Source organism: Carettochelys insculpta, chromosome 1 (assembly GCF_033958435.1).
Source record: "Carettochelys insculpta isolate YL-2023 chromosome 1, ASM3395843v1, whole genome shotgun sequence".
Lineage (NCBI taxonomy): Eukaryota > Metazoa > Chordata > Testudines > Carettochelyidae > Carettochelys > Carettochelys insculpta.
The window spans coordinates 288,541,196-288,565,283 of record NC_134137.1 but is presented as its reverse complement, the minus strand read 5'-3'; positions in this window follow the sequence as shown (position 1 = coordinate 288,565,283).

Here is a 24,088-nt window from a genome sequence, read left to right as displayed (position 1 = left end):
CCCCAGCCAGGAGTTGCGGAATACCCGCGCATCATGGGCTCAACCGGACCAGCCAACACAGATGTCAGTAAACCGGCCCTGGGCATCTACGAGCGCTTGGAGCACCACCGAGTGGTACCCCTTGTGGTTTATATAGCATCCTGCACTATGGTCTGGGGTACGGATAGCAATGTGCATGCCATTGAGCATGCCGAAGCAGTTCGGGAATCCGAGGGCTGTGAATCCTGCCATGGCATCGTCCAAGTTGCCGAGGCGGATGACCCTCTGCAGGAGGAGGCGGTTGATGGCCTGGACCACCTGTAGGGAGGCACCGACATGTGGGCCTGTGCATCAGGGGGCCCCCCTGCCGGCCCTTCACCCGGGGGCCCCCTGCCCCTGCAGGCCTCTCACCCGGGGGCCCCCTACCGCCTGCCCCTGCAGGCCCCCCACCCGGGGCCTCTTGACCCCTGCCCCTGCAGGCCTCTCACCCAGGGGCCCCCGCCCCTTCCTGGGGAGGGTGTAGGGCCCTTGTCTGACTTACCTCCAGGAGGACAGCTCCCACGGTGGTCTTGCCCACCCCGAATTGGTGCCTCACTGACTGATGGCTATCCGGGCTGGCCAGCTTCCACAGGGCAATCCCCACATGCTTCTCGATTGGGAGCGTGGGCTGCATGCAGGTTTCCATGTGCTGCAGGGTGGGTGAGAGCCACTGACACAGCTCCATGAATGTGTGCCTCGTCATCTTGAAGTTGGCGAGCCACCTTTCGTCGTCCCACTGGCCCAGGACCAGCCTCTCCCACCAGTCCCCACTGCTGGGGTGCCTCCAGAGACACCGTGGGGGATGGGGGATGGGGAGCGGTGGCTGCCCCCTTGGCAGGGCCTGCAGGACACCTGTGCGTGGGAGGGTGGGCTCCAGGGCATCCACCAAGCCCAGGATGGCGATGACTGCCTGGGTCCCAGTGACGGTGCCAGCGTCAGACTCTGACAGCTGCTGCTCCAATCTCCTCTTGGTTCTGGGTGCACAGTCCACGCAGTGCTGTGTACTGCTCTGCTGGGCTCTGTGTGTGCAGGGTGGATGTGTTTGGGAGGGGCCCCTTAAGGGCGCTGCTGGCTGTGTGACCTGGAAGGGCTTGTCAGCCATGTGACCCCGTGCGTGATGTTTCCCGGCTGCTTATTTTGAAATAGCCCATTTTCTAGTGTGGACGCTCTCTTTCGAAAAATGCAGGGTGTTCTTTCGAAATAGCGGATCGGTACAGCGGTCCGTTTTGTGTGTGTAGCTGCGCTATTTCGAAATCCCTTATTTCGATTTTCTTTTTCGATGTTCCCCCTTTCGAAATTTCTTTGTAGTGTAGACACAGCCTTTGCATATAGATGTTCTGTTAGTTTTGTAGACCCCAGTTTTGTCAACAAAACTCTCTAATGTATATGAAGCCAATATGGTGTTCAGTTACAGTCACCCTGTCTCAGAGAGAGAGACCAGAAACAGACTGTTCAGAGACTGGGCGTAGGAATGATCAAAGGAATAGAAACTCTTCAAGGTGGAGAGAGAGTGAAAAGCATGAGACTGCTCACCAGAGAGAGAAATGTAATAATAATAATAATAATAATAATAATAAAAGTCCAACTCACACAGAGAAGAAAGATTAGACACTTCAACTAATTCTTTCTCATAATGCAAGAATTAGGTTGGAGGTGTTCAATAAATTGAAAGGCAGCACATTTAAAGCTGATAATAGGAAATATTTTCCCACACGTTATGCCTTTGGTCCATGTAACTCATTGCCATAAAATGTTATAATTGAGGCCAAAAGTTTAGCAGGATTCAAAAAAGAATTAGACCTAGAACTGTGTTTCTCAAACTTTTTTATAAAGCACCCCATTTAAAAATATAAGTACCCCCAGACTTCTCTTGTGCACCCCTAAGTGTACGCATACCACCAGCTGCGAAACATGGTGCTAAGGTAATCTGAGGTCTTGAAACAGGAGCAATTCAACCTTTCCAGATGACTGTACCCTTTTCAGGAGTCAGATTTGTTTTGCATACCATCAAGTTACACCTCACTTAAAAACTTACTTGCAAAAATATCTCAAAAGACTACTACTGAAAACTTGCTGACTTCCTACTATCTTATTATCAAATAAATAAATTGGAATAGAAATATTGTACTTATATTTCAGTGTAAGGCACATGAAGCAGTAGAAACAAGTCATTGTCTGAATGAACTTTTAGATTGTACTGACTTTACTTGTGGTTATTTTATATAGCCTGTTGTAAAATTAGGCAAATATCTAGATGAGTTGATGTACCCACTGGAAAACCCCAGTGTATCCTCAAGGGTACAAGTACCCCTGGTTGAGGAACAATGACCTAGAATACTAAGAGTTACAAAACTGGGGATTAGAACCAGTGTTTTGGAAATGATATGAGGCCTCGCACTTCACGGCATCACCCAGCCCCTAGCTAATGGAAATTTTCCTAATGGGCTGGTTATTTGGTAGCTTCCCGCTGTGCAATTTCTTCCACTTTCCTTTGAAGCAGCTGGTCCCGACAACCTTCATAGACAGAGATACTTTGTTTTTCTATGCACCTAATTATTCTCATCACCATTCTTTGAAACACATTTGTTTCAGATAAAGCCTTTTTGCAACAGGGCAAGATGGAGACCTACAATGTATCTGCATAAACGAGATTGGAGATAAATGAGGGATTTGCCAATGCAAATGAGATATGTTTTAGGCTATGGCCCAATTTTGTACAATAAGGATTTTCAGATAAGGAGGTTTTTCATTATGGCAAAGTTAGTAATTTTGTGAGATAATTAACCTCTGCGTTTCCAGACTTGTTTGCTTGAATATAATAAGCTTGATATTTCAGTGAATTTCTTTCTTTTTGAAAAGGAAGTAATTTGTTCTTAAGAAGGAAAATTATCAAAGGAATCTAAAGGGAGAAAGAAAAAATAAAGAGGCTGTGTCTACGCTCACAGCTTCTGTTGACAGAGAACCCCCCCGGCAAAACTTCTGTCAGCAGCTAGTGTCTACAAACAAAAGCAGATTGAAAGAGCAATGCACTCTGTCAACAGAGAGCATCCACACTGGCCTGCCTCCTCTCAACAGAATGGCTGACTGGAAGGTCTGCAGATGTGGCTGTCTGGGGAACCAGAAGCCCTCTCTGTCAAGAGAAGTGTCTATACAGGTGCTCTGTTGACAAAACTCTATCCACAGAGATGTTATACCTGACTGGGGAAAGGTATAATGCTGCCAGCTGAACAGTTGAGTTTTGTTGGCAAATTCTTGACTGAGCACTTTAACCATGTAGACGCTTGGCGAGTTTTGTCGACAAAAGCCCAGTTTTGTTGACAGAAGCTGCCCGTGTAGACACGGCCAGAGAGAAGAAATTTAATTCCCTCAGTACCCTCATTCATTCTGACCTCCAGCTCTCTCCTCAGCTTCTCAACTCCCATTTGTGCTTTCCAGGGCCTTCAAACCTTTTTCTCATCCCAGCAGGAGGTCTAGGTCAGCAATGTCGGGGGACACCATAAATCTCTTAGGTACTCATTACTTGAGCAATTTTAAAAATGCCCTTCCTTTCTCTGCCATGGCTGCTGCTGGTCAGTTGTAGAAAGCTGCTGCCCACATGTTCAATATACCAAACTGGCCTTGGGGCAGTTACACTGACAAGATTGCTTGTGCGGAAGATGGAATGACAATCCTATTAAATTAGCAGCTGTGACGGTGTACAGCATGAGGATGAAGGCTTTCTAAAAAAATTTCTGATTTTTGTTCCTATTTTTCTGAGTGGGGCAGTACCTCAGCTGCCTTGACACAACAGTCATCATTGTGTCACCCCTCTCCCCCATTTTATGTTTTCTCAGCCCTGAAAGCAGGGATCAAATTCATAAGACGCTCTTCAGGTTGACTCATTGCAGCTATTTTCCACACACATTGATTAGATACACACCCCCAGTGCAATAGTGAAGGGAAATCTGTGAAAGCTCTGAGTAGGAGATTTGGATTCTATTCTTCCTGCTGCAACTCCTGTTCAGCTGAAACAAGGACAAGAAATATCATCCCCTCCCTCATGACCCTCTGAAAAAGCTCAGTGATGGAGCTAATAGGTGTTTGCGGAAGCATAGATGGAGCTTTGCAATTGTTCTTTGAAGAAGGAAAAACCAACGCAACCCATACACCCCAAATCAAACCTCAAGGCTGTGGAATGGCAGTTAAATTTCCCGTCATTTCCTCAATGGAACCCTGCCTGTCGTGCACTTTTCTGAAGTTGTCTGTGGGTCAATGGAACTCTGCCTAGTTTCTTGCCAGCCACCCCACCCAGATCTTCATCAGCCTGCTGAATCAGCCAGAATGGGAGCCTGTAAGCCCTGGGAACCCTCGCTCCCAGCCTTTGAGCTTAGCTATAGTCCCTAGTGATTTTAGACTCTCAGCTCTCTATAAGCCAGAGCCACGGCTAAGACAGGAGCCTCAGAGCTTAGACCCTGGAAGGAGTGGTGTTTTGAAATTTTTGAGGCAAACCATTTTGATTATTTCAAAATGAACCTTTTAGAAATGTTCTTTTCCTTGAGAGGTTTTGAAATTGCTACTTTTCATATTCCAAAATGTAATTATGTCTTTTTAAAAAAATTCAGCACTCGTAGGGGAACTGGCATTCCATTTTTCCAACTGCTCCAAGAATAAGTGTTCTGTTAAGTTTCATGATGATGTGTGCACATCCTCCAGTCCTCATTGACTAAATAAGGACTTCAGGATGAGGCTTACAATTTTCCCCTACCACCTTGTTACCTTATGCCCTGTCTTGCACGTTCACACGTTGGCAGACTTCTGCACTCACACAAAAACCTGATTTAATTATTGTGGCTTAAGTACATGATTTAAGTTAAGCACATGCTTAAGTGCTTTTCTGAAATGAAACCCTGAGTTTGAAATTTTTAACCATAGATTCAAAATCTGGCTAAAAATATCAGGTGATTTATTTACAGTGGAACTGTGGAGTTATGAACACTTTTGACATTTACTTTAAAAGAGCTATTTATTAAATAAAATGACAGCAAATTAATTTACTGGAAAAACAGCATTTCACAATAGTTGTAGCTCTCCAAATATTTACATAACTAAGGATAACCTTTATTGAACTCATTCACTGTCTAACATCAAAATGTCACTGGGGAAAATTGAAAGAGTTAAATATATATTTACATTGAGGACTCTGGCATAACTGTTTATCAGTAATATAGTGATAACGTATTTAGCTCAGACCAATTATTCTTCCAATTGCTTGTAAACTTGTAACCTTAACAAACCAAATAATTTCCTGAGCATGTAATGCCAGAGAATTAACATCTAAAAGAATCATACTTAAAATAAATGGGACATAGTATAATGATAGTGAAATATCTAAAATAAAGCTCCAGTTGAAATCAGTGGATGCTAAATGCTTCAATAGATAAAAATTTAGGCCCTCAGTCATGCAACAGATTTTACGTGAGGTCTGGGGTCTTCCCACACTGTTTCCATTGCAAAATTAGGGCTTGTGAAGAATATATTTCCACTTGCTACTGGACATTGGCTAAATATTAACTGCTTATGTTTAGGAAGAGATTTCCACTTCGGAAGAGTTTTTTCCATCATTGAACTTTATAAGATTTCTTAACCTTTTGTCCACAGAGTCTGAATTGGACACTCTCAGAGATGGGAGATTGGATCACCTCAGAGAAGAAACAAGGATTCTTGGATGCATCCTGTCAATGGACAATCCTCCTTTCTTCTTTGCAATGAGCCAATAGCCCATCTCTGAGAAAGAATAAACCTGAGTGATCAAGTTGTGAGAAAAATATTCTTCTGATAAGAGAGTTCTCAGTAATTTATACAGATTTTATGGCACATCTTAATGAAAATATCATTAATTGTGGTAAATGCATCTTAAAAATTGACTTTATTATAGTCTACTCTGCACTTTCAAATTCAGGGCATAAAAGATGAGCAGAATGAGAAGGAAGGCCTGCTGGAGTAAACCGATTGCTACTTTGCATGTTGGTCTTTTATTTCAACAGAAGCAGCCTTATCTATGAAGATTACTTGACTATCTTAGCTTGATAAAATTTATCATAAGTTGGTGATAATTTTGGCCATAATTCAAAAATAAAATCTTTCCTTTCCTCATTAAAGTGGTAGATAATGAGCCCCGTCACAAACTGGGGCATGTGTGATTGTGCCTAATGGTCAGAGCAGAGTTTATTAGGCCTGATGGTTGACGGTAGAGTCAAAGACTAGAAACACTGACAACTGTCAGTGCAAGAGTCACAGGCCTGAGTTAGAGCTAATGGTTAAAGGCAGCATAAGGGACAACAGGTCAGAGGTGAGATTCAGAGCCAGGGTTAGGAACTGAGGAGGGCTGAAGTGTATTGGGCAGGACAGGAACAAGGAAGGATCAGAGCTGGAGCAAGCCTACTTCTGGAGCATGCACAGGAGAGATTAATACTGCAAGTAAGCTTACTGAGCAGCTGGAGATGAGTTCCTGTTGGGCTTATGAGTAGATTAGTTATCTTCCTTGGCTAATCAGATGGAGGGTCAATCGGGCAGCCCTACTGTGGCTCAGCACTACTCATAGGCTGCCTGCAGACCAGGCCCACCTGTTGTAGATTGGACAGGTGTAGCTGCAAGTCCTCATTTCTGACATTCTGGCCACATCTACACGTGCCCCAAACTTCGAAATGGCCACACAAATGGCCATTTCGAAGTTTACTAATGAAGCACTGAAATGTATATTCAGCACTTCATTAGCATGTGGGCGGCAGCGGCGCTTCAAAATTGACGCGGCTTGCCGCTGCGCGGCTTGCCGCTGCACGTCTCATCCAGACAGGGCTCCTTTTCGAAAGGACCCCGCCTACTTCAAAGTCCCCTTATTCCCATCAGCTCATGGGAATAAGGGGACTTTGAAGTAGGCGGGGTCCTTTCGAAAAGGAGCCCCATCTGGATGAGACGCGCAGCGGCGAGCCTCGTCAATTTCGAAGAGCCGCTGCCACCTGCATGCTAATGAGGCGCTGAATATGTATTTCAGCGCTTTATTAGTAAACTTCGAAATGGCCATTTGCGTGGCCATTTCGAAGTTTGGGGCACGTGTAGACACGGCCTCTGAAAGTCAAAGAAGTTCAGTTCAAGTCACGAAACAGGAATTTTCTTCATGATCTAAATAATAGATCTACTCACTGTAATATAGAATTTTATATAATAATGCTGGGGTGTAAAGAGGAGAGAAGGCACCTAACTTGTGGGAGGGCTGAGTTAGAACAATTGTGATCCTCAAATGTGTTTGGGTTGTGATCCATGTTTTAATCCAGAGCCATAATAAAACTGCAAAAGGTTTGGTTTTGAAATGCATCCAAAATCTATACTATCCATAACGTTTGGACTGCAGAATTGGATGGAAGTGTTCCTTCAGCAAAGAAGCTGCATGCCACTCTGAAAGAGTTCATCAGTCTGTCATCAGAGTCCCACTTCGGGTTCGGTATGTAGTAGTGACTGATTTGTAATCTGTGCAAGTATTGGGCAAGTGCTCCAAGCATCAATTCATGAAGTTTTTAGAAGGGTGCACGTTGAAATAAGAATGGCACAAAGTGATGTTATGCAGAGAGAAGTATAATTAGGCTACCTCTACACTTGCATTCCTCTTTCGAAACAGGAATGCAAATGAGGGAAATCAAAAATGCAAATGAAGCACTGATTTACGTATTTTGTGCTTGATTTGCATAATCTCTTTTTGGCTGAGATTCTTTTGAAAGAAAGAAAGCTGTGTACACAGGGCTTTTTCGAAAATAAACCTCATCTTGGAAAGAACCCTTTTTCCTGAAACAAAATAGGAAGAAGGGTTCTTTCCAAGATGGAGTTTCTTTTTGAAAGACCGACGTCCACACAGCTTTCTTTCTTTCAAAAGACTCTCTTCTGAAAAGAGACTATGCAAATGAAGTACATGATATGTAAATCAGTGCCTCATTTGCATTTTTAATTCCCCTCATTTGCATTCCTTTTTCAAAGGAGGAGTGCAACTGTAGACATAGCTTTGGTGTGTCTGCATTAGGTTGGATAGCTGTTGTGGTATATCTTGCAAATGAAAATGGTATAGAAAGGAGAGAAACAGTTCTGACAGTTTTGAATCTTTCTCTTTCCCTTCCCTTTACTCAGCTGTCCTTTTCATACTTTGATTGAAAAAATATTTCTGATGCCCTGATTTTCCTTCTGTCTCATCAGGGCAAAGCAATGGCTATTGTAAATCTTACACTGAACACACAGAGATTTTTGAGCTCAATGCACTGTCTTAACTCACATTCAATTCATTGTCTATATAGAAATGCTGAGGAGCAGGGCTTGCAGATTGCCAAACTACATCTGACAGTATCCACACTGTAATGTAAGCCTTGGCTCAGATTCAGGCTTGAGGCCAAACCCCCACTTCTGTCTCTACACAGATCTCTCAGACTCTGGCTTAGACTCAGGGTCCCAGGACCCTGTGCAGATGAAGGTTCAAGCGCTATTGCTTTGCATTGTAGGTGCAGCTCATGATGGGAGTCCACCCAAGTATCCTACAATCTCATAGGCTGCCTTCTTTTGTTACTCTATCCCAAGAATCTCCAAGGTGTCGCCAGGGAAATGCAAGCAAAACCCCCCCCACACACCTCCTGCTGTACTGCAGCAGCTTGGCGAGTCAACATTTAACCTTTCCATTGTTTTCTAACCACCATGCTGCAAAGACACCTTTTGGAGCAGTTCTTTATTTGCAATGAAGACTGACCAAAAGAAGTTCTTCACAAAGCACACTGCTTTGTGGTCGGGGGAGCACAGCAAGATTTTGGTTAATTATTGGCCAAGGCCAACAAAACTGGATTTTAGTAAGAGTACCAGGAATGAATTCACTTACCAGAAAATAGAGAAGAAGATGGCGGTGTTGGAAATTTATCAGAACAGTGTAGGACGTGGGTTAAGTGGTTCAACATAAAATACTCAAAAACCAGGGATCAAAAGCAAACCTTGTGAAATTCATCAACATTACAAAGGGATGTATGGCTGGGTACCAGCCAAGGATCTAATTTTGCCCCTTTCCATTTATGGAGTGTGAGTTTTAAGAAGCAGTGTTTTTGTATATAACTTAGTATTGAATGTTATGTATTTTCAAATATCTATCCACATATTGTAGATGTATATACACATTTATCATATAGGGATACTTTTTGTAGAATACCTGTATTGGTAAATGGAGATACACATCTCATAGAGCTAGAAGGGACATTGGGAAGTCTTCAACTCCAGTCGCCTGCCTTCTTGGTAGGACCAAGCACCACCTCTCTTTTTTGAATCAATTTGCTGCAGGTCACTAAATGGCCCTCTGGAGAATTGAGCTCACAAGCCTTGATTTAACAGGCCAATGCTCAAACCACCAAGCTACATCTCCCTCCATACTGAGCTCTGCATTCTTCCATTGCCTCGGTGAAGTGATATATGAAATTTTTGGGATCAGAATAAAATCAGCTCCATAAAAAGCTGGGATGAAATTCAGACCCCACGGGAGGAGTTGTGTCAGTGACTTCAGTGGAAGGAAGAGTTCACCCGGATATCTTTGATTTTTAGAAAAAAGCTCATTTGTAAAGCATTAGCCATTTAAATAAACCACAGTTAGAGCTAGACACAAGTTATTAATTCTCTACTTGTCTAGGGTTCTTAAACTGACATATGTGAATCCTGTATTGGGGAAAAGCATGTGAGAATTGGACCAAGTTAGTTGTATTTTGTGTTTTATTTCACTTAACATGTTAAAGGACTAATCTGTTTCTAAGCTGGCTATTTTCATACACTTTACATCTCTGCATGTCTGAACATTCATCTCTTAACGTCTCTTATTTTATACAAGAGCTGATTATTACAAAGTGAGTATGAAATCTCATCTCTCTGCTATGAAATTATTTGCAAGGTTTTCCTCTTGTTTTTAACCTGATTTTGTCAAAAACAAACTTCATAGAGGAGTCCAGTATTTCAGCTAATTTTTGAGATCTGATATTCATCACCTGAATGGCTTGCAGATATATTCTCACTGTTACTTATCTAAAGAGACTTGTAGAACAGAAGCTATCTTCAGTTATACATCTGTTTTTAATACTGTGCGGTTGGGTATCTTTTATTAGTGCACAACTTTATTTTAATGAAGATATCCTATTGGTGAATAGATGGACTTGAATTTATTCCTGCACTCCTCAACATTTTCTATAGAGCCTCTTGCCTTATTATAGATGACTAATTTGATTTGATCTAATTCTCTTTGATTTTTCATTTGCACATGTAGCCACAATTAAATAGGAACACCTGGCTTGGGAAACTAGTAATTCTACATATTGTTGCCATAGGCAATTGACGATGTGCCGACCTACTCCGGGTCCCGTGGGTGCGCGTGCGGTGTGATACAGCAGGGGGAGTCGGGTGGCCTGGGACCGACCACCCCACCTTTATAGCAGCCTTTTATAGTGTAGCAGCAATATGTGATTCAGCGTATCTACTTTAAAACCTAGGTTTCCACAGTATTATGAGTACCAGGAACAATAACACTCCGATTGTGAACACCACAATGCCCTGTGGCTGTTCTAAGTCCCAATAATTCTCTATACAGACCCAGCTAGACCAGCTAGTGGTATTTACCGATAGTGATTGATTCATTTATTCGTAACTACAATTACTTAACACTTGTTATATATATATATATATATATATATAGTTATTTATTTGGCATAGGCTAAACACTAGGTTACATATATAGGTTATATATAATTTCAGCTCCTTTGCTATTGGTGTAAAGCAGCTTCCAGTGCAGGACTTTGTGGGGAATGAGGAACTGGAGAGCTCCAGAACTTCCACTGAAGTATGAGGTCAAAGTTGAGTCTGTGAGCATGGCCTCCTGGGATATCTGTGGCTTTCTGCAGCAGCACTGCTGTGCCACCTGATGGAGTCGTGGGGGGTGGGGAAGTCTACCCTCTATGCTATTTTCTTGCAAAAAAAAAAAAAAGGAATGGGGATTCATTTGGCGTGTCCTACTGTGAAGGCCCCCTCATGTGGCTATGTCATTGAGAAGTGTCTGTGTGGGCCACTGGGCATAATACGCAGAGAACTATTATCAGACTCACATTGGCTTCAGTTGCTTGTTTGCTGCTCACTTGAGGCTGTGGAAGTATAAGAGTTACTTTGTAAAAATCACACTATGATACAATGTTGCTTCTGAACTCAAGAAGGGGAAGTTATGTTGATGCTGTGTGTGGGAATGTAGGGTGGGTTTGGATGGAGCCAGGTGTGCCTGGGAAAGCAGGAACCAGAGCAGTACGTGCTAGATGGTAATTAATAAAGGTAACCAGAGACTCATAAACAGGAGACTGCTGAAGGTGATATGGAAATGAAAATACGTGACTGGTCTCAGGAGCTAAGTGGTGTGGGTGTGTGTCTGGTTTTTCTTTGGTTATTAACTTGCCTTCTTTTGTCTGTATAAATTGAGAGACCTGAGCCCTAGGTGGGGATCTCACCTTTTTCTGAAGGTATTAGCAGAGCAGCTTTGCTAATAAACAGAGTGTGAGTCTCGAGTCTAACTTTGACAAGGCTTATTGGCTGCAGGGTCAGAAATTCCAAGGTTCATTATTGGCCTCATGACATTGTTCCCTGTCGATATTTGGTCAAGATTTTATCTCTTCTGTACGTGGCTTGCTCTTGGATGCATTTGCTAGGAAATACAAACTATGACTGGCTATTAGTTACAGCTGTAGAAAGTTGTGGAGAAACATCAAAAGCTTCAATGTCCATAAAAATAAGGGTCAGAGTGAATAAAAGATTTTTTCCCCTTTTAATAATTACTTAGGAGTTTGGGGAACTTTACCTGCCCCCCCGACCTCCAAGCCTCATCTCCTGCTGAATGTTATTTTTCATATCACCAAGAAGTCCTGTGGCACCTTATAGACTAACAGATATTTCAGAGCATAAGCTATCACAGGCAAAAAAACACTTCATATGATGAAGTGGATCTTTGTTCACAAAAGCTTATGCTTCAAAAAATCTGTCAGTCTATAAGGTGTCACAGGACTTCTTGTTGTTTTTGCGGATACAGACTAACATGCCTACCCCTCTGATACTTTTCATGTCATCTATAGTCAGCATGGCCAGGCTACCAGGGAGAGCAGCAGAAGTTACCTGAGCAGAGAACAGAGCAGGCCACTTTCGCTGCTTCAGATGTATCTGGAAAGTGATGTAGGGGGAAAGAAACCCCTGTTTCCTTCTCTGCAATAGCTGGAAAGGCAGTGAGAAGAACTTCTCTCACACAGCATTAAATAAATAGCTTAGCTGATGCCAGCAGAAGATGGCGGTATTGGAAATTTACCCGACCAATGCAGGGAGTGGGTTAAAGTGGATGAAAATCAAATACTGGAAAACCAGAACCAAACCTCATGCAACTCATTGGTATCACATGGGGATGTCTGGCTGGGTACTGGACCAAAGAGGATGGGAAAGCACAAATCAGAGTAAATTTTGTCCCTTTCCTTTTATGGAGTGCATGTGTGTGTTGTGGGAGCATGGGCAAAGTTACTGACTGAATTCAAGGCCATCTCCCTCTTGCAGCAAAGCATTGGCTCTGCTCAATTCTTTCATCCAGCAAGGAAATTTGCCATGTGAATCTCTGCCCATTGCTTCCTGAAGTGGACTACTCAGAGGAAATACTGTAAGGAGGAAGACAGAGGAAGCAAGTCAAAGTGGAATCACCTCAGAGTGCTGATGGCTGCTTGCAATCTCTTTTTATCTAAACACTTTTATGGCTCCTACAACTGCTCTGTAAAGCTCAGTAACACTCTGAAATGTTCTTTCTTTCTTACCTGAGCAAAGTAAAAATAACTGAGGTACTGAGGGAAAGTCACAGAGTTATCTTGAAATTCCAGTCTCCATGAGAAACATGCCAGGGGCTTCTCAGATGTATAAGGTCAATGTGTTTGGACCCTTAATTATGCAACATAGAAGTGTGCAATGGTCAACATCCACACCAGGCCTTTTTCACAGCTGCCCCACTGAGCATGCTGATTTAGAGCTAGGCCACTCTCAGTGTCCTAAGCACCCCAATATTCTGATCTGACTGACTTCCTGGGCTTACAAAGTTTTAATACTTGAAATCTATGTTTAGATAGGTTAGCAAAGAAAGAATTGTTAATGAGTAACCTTTGTCCATTAGGGCATGGAGCCAATGAAGAGATGAGAGGAAGCCCAGAGTCAGCCGGTTATCACTACAGGCGTCTGTTAAACATAAAAAAGCAAAGCAAAAATGTTCCTGTGTGAAACTTATTAGGATTTGAACTGTGTGCAAAGCCTCTCTACACACCGCCACTCTCGAGACCCTGGAAAGAGACAGTAAGTAATAATTGCTTAGTGGTTATAAATCTTTAGTCATGGAGTACACATTTTTTTTCTCACTTACATTATTTAATTAATGTAAATGCATCTTGAGGTGCTAGAAAAGTCAATGGTTAGGAGGCCAAAATCCATCAAGGGTTACTTAAGTGAAGGAAAAGTATAATTATACTATCTAATAATATAATCTCATCAGTTTGTGTGACAATATATATTTTCCTTGCTCAAGTTTATTGAATTGAAAAAGTAGTGACTTTTAGGGTATGTCATCTTGCATTGGCAAATATGGGAGAAAAGTAGATTGTTCTTTGGGAAGAATTATTATTGTTTTATGTACATCTCTTTCGGTTACAAGTTTCAAGAACAAGATGGTATTTATTAGAGAAAAGCATCTTTTAAAGTTTGGGGCTTTAACACTTATTTCGTGTACCCAAAGTAATGTTATACAGTGTCATTCTGAAAGTATCGACCATCCAATTTCTTTCACAGCTTTCAGAAAAATATCAGTTTGTCCTGATTTGTTCAACTAGATGCTTATGTTAATAACATTTTCAAGATAAGACACTCTTGCCTTAAACCTATTATTTATTATTATGTGCATTACAGTAGCCTTCAGAGGCTCCAACCATTTGGATCTTAGTGTGCTAGGTAGTATACATACACATAGGAAACAGCTCCTGCTCCTGTGTTGCTAGAGTCTAAATAGGCACAACATACAAGAGGTACTAGGTGGAAAAGAGCAGCAGAGAGATGTGAAATGATCAGCCTAAAGTCATGTAGTGTTAGAGCCAGGATTAGCACCCAGCTCTCCTGAGTCACATTCCAGTGGCCCATCTACTGAACAGCCTCTGTTGCAAGGTTGCTCACTTTTGTATATTAATAGTTTACATTATTTGTTTCCTTAGAAAGGCCTTTAAGTCTATCCTGTGTTTTAACCACCGGAGAGCGTCTCTTTACTGGTCTAATTTTAAATGAGTTATTAAATTCCTAACTATAATTTTCAAACAAATAAGAAAACAGTATTTTGGTCTGTGTTTCACACAGTTCTCACAATTGCCTTTGTCCTTTTCATGGCTTTATGTCAGATGGTGTATTGGTTACCACGATGCCTGGCAATTCAAAGTTACCTAGTTACATGGGCTGGAAATAAAAATTTCTAAACTTGTTCATGTTTCTCAAATATTTTTTAAATAATTAAAAAAAAAGACATAAAAAACAATTAAGGCACTGCATTAATCATTCCAGAAAAGATGTAAGAACCTGAGTTAAAGCCCAGTGACTTCAAAGGGAATCCTTCTGCTGCTTTCAGTAGCATTAGGCGCAGGGTCCAAATCTAGGCTATTATTAAAATTCCTATAGGGGTATTTGGTAGGTCAGATATGAGATGAACCAAACACTCATCTTACACTTTGGGAAAATATACCTTACCGATCTCTGTGTCTGAAAAATTCTATGTGATGTTTGCTATCTTTTTCTTAAAAGAGGTAAAAACACATTGAATTACTCTTACAAAATAAGATAAATATGATTTGATTTTTTGGAGCTTTTATGATAACCTATCTTATGTTTGTACTTTACCTGAAAATACGTGGTTATGGTGCTTTTCCCTTTCAATGAACCTACGTACTTTTGAAGTTAGTTGCTTCAATAGAGGCCCGGTCTTGTTTAAACTGAAGCCAAACACAGTTTTGCTGGCTTTAACTCTAGCAGGGCCAGAATCATGCTCCTGATAAGGAATGTACAATAAAACTGAAAATAAATAAGAATAATATGGGATATATGTCTATACTGATAGATATAAAGATACTACATAAAATTTATAGATAGATATAGACATAAATAATTTTATTTGGTATTTTTATATCTCTATATATGTCCATTTTAAAAGAATATTAAAATCAATATTTCAACCTGTTGAAATATAGCTGGACATATCTTTGCAATGATCATATAAATGTAGTACTTAATTCACAGTATGTAATAAACATGGCGAAAATAATCTTCAGGTGCTAGGAATCAGAGTGTGTTCAATATTGGATTATCTAGAAGACTTCTCTTTGTTTTTCCATTGTTTCTTTACTACAAATATTTTTGTCATATGAAAAACTGGATACAGAGTGGTAAAATTCATGTCGTCTTGGATTTTTGAAAAGTAACAAGGTAATATGGAAAGCAGGTCCACTTAAAACTAGCATTCTAGCTTCCAGATTTTTTATGTCCCATTTAATTCCTTTGCATTTTACTAAGGCATCCCATTTCCTAGGTAAAAATAAAAAAGGGCAGTCCAGTGGCACTTTAAAGACTAACAAAATCATTTATTAGGTGGTGAGCTTTTGTGAGACAGACCCACTTCTTCAGACCTTAGCCATACCAGAACAGACTCAATATTTAAGGCACAGAGAACTAAAAATTGTTATCAAGGTAGACAAATCGGAGAAAGTGATTTTTTTGACATACACTTTTTCTGATTTGTCTACCTTGATAACAATTTTTGGTTCTCTGTGCCTTCAATATTGAGTCTGTTCTGATAGGGCTATGGTTAGAAGAAGTGGGTCTGTCCCATGAAAGTTCACCACCTAATAAATTATTTTGTTAGTCTTTAAAGTGCTAGTGGACTGCCTTTTTGTTTTGATAGAACATAGACTAACAAGGCTATCTCTCTGTTACCTTTCCTAGATGGGTGTTGATGTTTTACCCACTCTGTTTTTTCCTTTCAAGCATTTACCTGTCACCCATAGTAATATATTTTTGTTCCACCTGCAGAAAGAATATCAGGTAGTTGTTTACTTTAGGGTTTATGCTAGACTTATCTATACATAAAGAAAGTAGATGAAAGATCACCCTTTTGGTAACCTTCTTCAAGAAGCTCTTGGAAATTGTGTTGTTTTGGGGATAAGGAGCTTTGAATTACAAGAAAGACTACCGTTCTTTGCTCATACAAAGAAACTGACTGGGGAAGGAGTGGTGATATATCTTTAAAGTTTGAGTTTTCAACAAAAAATCATCTACAGTGTGAGAAAGCACTTCTGCCAAAATGTCACATGTGGAGAGAATTACTCAGTTCCAAGTGAGGGTGATTATCACAGAGGTAGCTGTGTTAGTCTGTATTTGCAAAAACAGTGAGAAGGCCCATGGCACCTTATAGACTAACAGATTTATTGGAGCATAAGCTTTTGTGGGCAAAGACCCATTTCATCAGATGCACAGCGACACTCCTTGACACACACCAGAGGCTATTAGTGGCATGATGGCTCTATAATCTGCTGATTTCTGACAAGACAATCCATTAATCAGAAAAGTGTTTCTTCAACAAGCTGCACTGCAAAAACTGTAAAAAGAGGTAACATGTTGCTCCAAACTGTTGACCACTCCAGAAGCCCAAGAAAAACAAATTTTGAAGAAGTCACTCATGGTTTTGAGTGTGAACCATTGGAGTAGCTCTTTGACTTTGAAAGACCCCCATCTTAAAAGCTGTGACTCTCCATTACAAGGCTTTTTATGAGTGATGCTATTACTCAGAACTGAACATGATGTGGGACAAACCAGATATGAATGATCCATATTGGGTTAATACAAATATACATGATGTAAACATAAAAACTGGAAATTGATACCTGGACAGTCTCTCTCTTAGCAGTCACTCGATAATGAGTAGGATGTCTTCATGTCACCCTCCTATTTGTGAGTCCATTGATGGCTGACCAGTCCATTTCTGGAGCTGCAGGTCTTATCGCAGAAGGGGTAGGTATTGGTAGCTGTTGGAGGGGTGTGGGGCAGTTTTTGCTGCTCTTTCCTTCTTCTCCACCTCTCCTCATCTGCACCGTGGCAGGACTTTTCAAATTATGCCACACCCTCATGGACTCTTCAGAGCAGCCAACAGACTTGTTTTGCCCCTGGGAAAAATGCAGCAATGGGGAGCTGGTGGCTCCATGCCCTGCCCCCGCCCCCAAAGGGGCAGGACTTTAGGAAGAAGGGCAGGGCTGCAGCAAGTCTCACAAAGTCTTATATAGCTGTAGTGTCCAGAGTCCTGAGTCCTTTTAAATGGCTGGGCCTTGGGACAGTTGCCTCCCTTCCTCCTCCTCCTCCCTCCCCCACCATCAAGGCCTAGTTAGCTGTGATTTTGTTTAAGCATATTTGAAGGTAACTGCACCACCTTAAATTGGAATGGAGTGTGCTGCATACCATATGTGGAATCCAGGGAGGGACTCAAAGCAAAGGATAAAGCTATATTAAAGGTGTAGGAGTGGCTGTAGTAAAATATATAATATCAAAGCTGCAAGTGGTAGATTTGTTTAGAGCACTTCAATGGGCTTGTTGTAGATTTCAGACTCTGCACAACTGAATATCTAAAAGGAATGTCAGAATAGGTGGGGACCAAAAAAGTCACCATAACTGGAAGTAGATCAGTATCTCTCTCCTAAACTTTAAAACTAAATGGTAGGAGAGGAGTAAGTGGCTGTGTTCCCAGCATTCTGAGAAGTGGCATTACAGAAGAATCCAACCAGATTCCCTGCTATGAGTAAGAGACTGTTACCTATTCAAGTTTACAAGACGGCATAGTCAATTCACCAGCAGTGTTTCAGAGAAAGAAGGATCAGGTATTTCAGGCATTAAAACAGTGGCATTTGATACTTGTGACACACTGCTAAATGGGAAGGAGTCAAAGGAACATGAAGAAAGCCTCTACAAGGTCTGAAAAGATTGTCTCAAAGTTGACATTTTAATATATGAATCCTTATTGTCATAGCACCTGGATAAGCCCTTTTGTATCAGACCACTACATAATCACACGGACAATCCCTGTCTGCTGTCTTAAAGACCTTGCAATGTGAACTGTTCAATGGTAAATGCTTATGCTTATCACTGGCAGGGAAATATGAAAAGAACTAAATATTTATGGCTCCTAATTAGCTGTTCAGTTTCAAGAAATTCAGATGGGTGTTAAGCCTCTAGTGCTGCATATGCCCTGGGGGCTGCTGAGTCAAGTTTTCAGAGGTGAAAAGAGGTTTTCACAGCTGTTCTCCAGGAGCAAGATGCAGAAAACTTTCCCCAGATGCCCAGAACAATGGAGTTTTACCCTGTCCCAGAGCAGTGGAAGCTCTAGCAATGATACTGCTGGAGGAGAGGTCAGAAGCACAGTCCCAGTCCAGGATTCCTACAACTGGAGATTAGGGGGACTTGAGGAGGTTCATCAGAAAAATACAGGTCTATAATTCCATGCTTCCCTGGAACCTTGGTGGCGAAACTCTCAAATTGGGACAGAGGTCGATATTTTTTTGTGGCTCAGCCCATTCTGTCCCTTCTCAGATGTCAGAGGACCCTGCCTATTCCACTGGGCCATGGGAGGGCCAGTTCTCTCCCTGGCAGCACCTTACAGTGATATATAGTAGGGTCTCAAAATTTGCAACGGTTCTGTGTGCAGAACCCTCACGAATGTTGGATTTCACAAATATGGCAGCCTGCCCTGGAGCCCCGGGAAGTGGCAGCTGCTGGTGCTCGCTGCCTGGGGCCCTGGGGAAGTAGCGGCTGAGCAGAGTGGGGAAGGGCTTGGAGGTGGCTATGTTAAGCAGGAGGGGGAGGCAGTTGTGAAATCATGAGTCTCTGTTGGTGATTGGTTTACATGTTTGCATGCCTGCCACAGAAACATTGTCTGGGCCATGAAACAAGCACCATCTGGAATTTTTGTGTAAACTGTTTATCTCTGAAAGGACAATTTTTAAAAAGGCATCCTTCTAATTAGGAGACCTTTGTTATGTTAGGAAAGTGCTTCCTAGCTCCCTATGTACAAATCAGAAAAAGAATGTATACATGTATTGTACTTGGTCCTAACATTAACTGCTGGCTAGTTGACTCAGTTCTGAGATTTCTTTGTACAATGAGACTTTATGAGGCTTGTATCAGAGGGATAGCTGTGTTAGTCTGTAGCTGCAAAAACAACAAGAAGTCCTATGGCACCTTACAGACTAAGAGATATTTTCGGAGCATAAACTTTTGTGGGCAAAGATCTGCTTCGTCAGATGCATGTAGTGGAGATCCCAGAGGCAGCTCTTAAATATACAGGCTTATGAAAAGAGGGGAGTACCAATGAGGAGGAAGGCCAGAGCTGATGTGGAGGTGTGCACACCAAGAGAGGAGAATCTGCTTTTGTAGTTGGCCAGCCATTCCCAGTCTTCATCCCGTCCTTGACTGATGGTGTTAAATTTGCAAATCAATTGTAGCTCTGCAGTTTCTCTTTGGAGTCTGTTTTTGAAGTTTTTTTTGTTACAGGATAGCTACTTTTAAACCTGCTCCTGAGTGTCCAGGGAGATTGAAGTGTTCTCCTACAGGCTTTTGTATGTTACCATTCCTGATGTTTGATTTGTGTTAATTTATTCTTTTACTCAGAGACTGTCCACTTTGGCCAATGTATATGGCAGAGGGGCATTGCTGGCACGTGATGGCATATATTACGTTAGTAGGTGTGCAGGTGAATGAGCCCCTGATGATGTGGCTGATATGGTTAGGTCCTGTGATGGTGTCACTGGTGTAGATATGTGGGCAGAGTTGGCACTGAGATTCTTACAGGGGTTGGTTCCTGAGTTAGCGTTATTGTGGTGTGGTGTACAGTTGCTGGTGAGAATTTGTTTCAGGCTGTCTGGCTGTCTGTAGGTGAGGACTGCTCTGCCTTCCAAGGTCTCGAGAGCAAGGGATCATTGTCCAGGATAGGCTGTAGATCAGTGATGATGCACTGGAGACGTTTTAGCTGAGGGCTATAGACGATGGCCAGTTTTGTTCTGTTGTTTTCCTTGTTGGGCCTATCTTGTACCACGTGGCTTCTAGGTACATGTCTGGCTCTCTCAATCTGTTTTTTCACTTCCTTAAGCGGGTATTTTAGTTTTACAAAAGTTTGGTCAATGTCTTGTAGGTGTTTGTTAGACTCTTCAACTTTGGGTGTGGAAGCTTTCTATAGCCTTTATTGGTTTACAGATATGGGGTTCAATTTTGAAAAGCAACTAAGTCCAATGGAAATTTAATTGAGTGCTTTTGAAATGTTACTCATTGACTTCATTTACCAGTGGAAGCCAGACATGCATATTATAATTTCCAAGTGAAGGAATGCTTCATTTAATAAAAAACTCTGACTACCGGGTAATAATAGTAAGCCAGAACAGGAAGGACGAAGGAAAAAATCACTGTTTTTCAGTCTGTTCTATTTAAAACTCGTTTCAAATTTCTTGAATTAAGGAAGTGCTTTTGCAGTGGGGAAAACCATGCATGCATACCAATAATCTCCCTAGACAACATGGTTGTTGGGGTATTTTTTCCATAGCTTTTCTCTCTGTTTAATCAAAACGCTCTTTGAGTTTTAGATATAGAGAAAGCATACTGATTCCTAATTCACATAATCTTCCTGCTCGAGCCATGGTATTCCGTAGTGAAAATTGTAATGCAGAAGTTTTCAACAGAAGTAACTTTGTTACCTTTTTTCAAAATATGGAAGGTCCACAATTTTTCAAGGGCAGGAGCCTAAATTTCAGCTGCTATAGGCATATTTAACCACCCAGAGAAGTGGTAGAATTTCAGATATGGTGAGCACACAGCATCTCCTACTGAGGCCCAATACAGGGCATGTGGCACATTTAAAAATCTAATAAGGGTGCACCTACACTAAGAATGAACTTCAAGAATAAAAGGAAACAAGAAGGCTTTTTACAAATACATTGGTAACAAGAGGAAGACCAAGGAGAGGGTAGGGCCATTGGTCAGTGACGAGGGAGAAACAGTAACAGGGAATTTGGAAAAGGCAGAGATGTTTAATGATTTCTTTGTTTCGGTCTTCACTGAGAAATCTGAAGGAATACCTGACATAGAGAATGCTAGTGAAAAAGGGGTAGGTTTAGAAGCTGAAATAAGAATAGAACACATTAAAATTTACTTAGAGAAATTAGATGTCTGCAAATCACCAGGGCCTGATGAAATGCATCCTAGAATCCTCAAGAAGCTGATAGAAGAGGTATCTGAGCCTTTAGCAATCATTTTTGGTAAATTGTGGGAGACGGGAGAGATTCCAGAAGACTGGAAAAGGGCAAATATAGTACCCATTTATAAAAAGGGGAACAAGAATAACCCGGGAAACTACAGGCCAGTCAGCTTAACTTCTGTGCCAGGAAAGATAATGGAGCAGGTAATTAAAGAAATCATCTGCAAGCAATTGGAAGGTGGTAAGGTGATAGGGAACAGCCAGCTTGGTTTTGTTAAAAACAGATCATGTCAAACCAATCTAATAGCTTTCTTTGATAGAATAACAAGTCTTGCGGATAAGGGAGAAGCGGTGGATGTGGTATACCTAGACTTCAGTAAAGCATTTGACATGATCTCACATAATATACTTATCAATAAACTATGCAAATACAACTTAGATGGGGCTACTATAAGGTGGATGAACAACTGGCTGGATAACCGTACCCAAAGAGTAGTTATTAATGGTTTTCAATCCAGCTGGAAAAGTATAACTAGTGGGGTTCCGCAGGGGTCTGTTTTAGGACCGGTTCTGTTCAATATCTTCATTAACGATTTAGATATTGACATAGAAAGTACACTTATTAAGTTTGCAGATGATACCAAGCTGGGAGGGGTTGCAAATTCTTTGGAGGATAGGGTCATAATTCAAAAGGATCTGGATAAACTGGAGAAATGGGCTGAGGTAAACAGGATGAAGTTTAATAAGGACAAATGCAAAGTGCTCCACTTAGGAAGGAACAATCAGTGTCACGCATACAGAATGGGAAAGGACTGCCTAGGAATGAGTACAGCAGAAAGGGATCTAGGGGTTATAGTGGACCACAAGCTAAATATGAGTCAACAGTGTGATGCTGTTGCGAAAAAGGCAAACATGATTCTAGGATGCATTAACAGGTGTGTTGTGAACAAGACACGAGAAGTCATTCTCCTGCTCTACTCTGCGCTGGTTAGGCCTCAGCTGTAGTATTGTGTCCAGTTCTGGGCACCGCAGTTCAGGAAGGATGTGGAGAAATTGGAGAGGGTCCAGAGGAGAGCAACGAGAATGATCAAAGGTCTAGAGAACATGACCTATGAAGAAAGGCTGAAAGAATTGGGCTTGTTTAGTTTAGAAAAGAGAAGGTTGAAGGGGGACATGATAGCAGTTTTCAGGTATCTAAAAGGGTGTCATAAGGCAGAGGGAGGCAACTTGTTCTCCCTTGCCTCTGAGGATAGAACAAGAGGCAATGGACTGAAATTGCAGCAGGGGAGGTTCAGGTTGGACATTAGGAAAAAGTTCCTAACTGTCAGGGTGATCAAACACTGGAACGAATTGCCAAGGGAGGTGGTAGAATCTCCATCACTGGAGATATTTAAGAAAAGGTTAGATAGATGGCTTTCAGGGATGGTCTAGAAAGTGCTTGGTCCTGCCATGAGGGCAGGGGGTTGGACTCGATGGTCTCTCGAGGTCCCTTCCAGTCCTACTCTTCTATGATTCTATGATTCAAAGTTAACTTCGAAGTTAAGCAGTACATTGAAGTAGCCAGCAGAGAATCTACACACATTTTTGCCTTTTAAGTTAACTTCGAAGTTGGGAGCCCAGCTTTGAAGCCCGTACTCCACTCCTGGGAATGGAGTGGTGCCCTACTTCAAGGTTGAACTTCGAAGTGGGGTGTGTGTAGATGCCTGCCTAGAAGTTGCTTACTTTGAAGTTGTACTTTGAAGTAAGCAACTTTGAAGTTATTTTTGTAGTGTAGACACAGCCTAAGACACTTAGGCTACATCCACACTAGCACACTACATCGAAGTAGCCTAAGAACATCGAAAGAACATCGAAATAGGCTACTTTGACGTGTATCGTCTATACGCCTTCCAGGGCTGGTGCCGTCGACGTTCAACGTCGAAGTAGTGACAGAGAACGTCAAAAGGAGCCGCTCTGGAAGGAAATGCAGAGCATTCACACACACAAGTACTCCCCGTCGAAATAAGGGGCCAGCAAAGCCCCAAGCAGCTCCCTTAAAGGGCCCCTCCCAGACACACTCGCCCTGCGCAGCACGAGAGCCACAGAGCCAACAACCAGTTGCAGTCCACGTGCATGCAGCATGGACCCCCAGCTGCAGCAGCAGCAGCAGCAGCAGCAGCAGCCAGAGGCCCTGGGCTAAGGGCTGCTGCACGCAGTGACAATAGAGCTCCACAGGGGCTGAACAGAGCATCAACCCCTCAGCTGATGGCCACCATGGAGGACCCCGCTATTTCCAAGTAGCGGGACACGGATCATCTACACACGTCTTACTTTGATGTTCAATGTCGAAGTAGGGCACTGTTCCCATCTTCGGATAGGGATAGCGATTTTGATGTCTCACCACCTAACGTCAATTTCAACATCGAAATAGCACATGGCACGTGTAGACGCGACACGTGCTATTTCGACGTTGTGCCAGCTACTTCGAAGTAGCTGGCTAGTGTAGACTCACCCTTACTCAGGAAACTCTGAAAGAATAATGTGACAGCATAATCTTCATTGACTTCTCTGGAAAGTAGAAAGAGCCCATATAAACTATGTCATTGCAAGGAAAAACAGAAGGCACGATATTTTTAAGAAGGCTGAGTTGTACATTACAGCTTCGCATCAGGGATTGTTATTGTAAATATTGAAACAGCCTTCACAATTCTTGCATGTTAAATGTACACAAAATAAATTATTATTTTG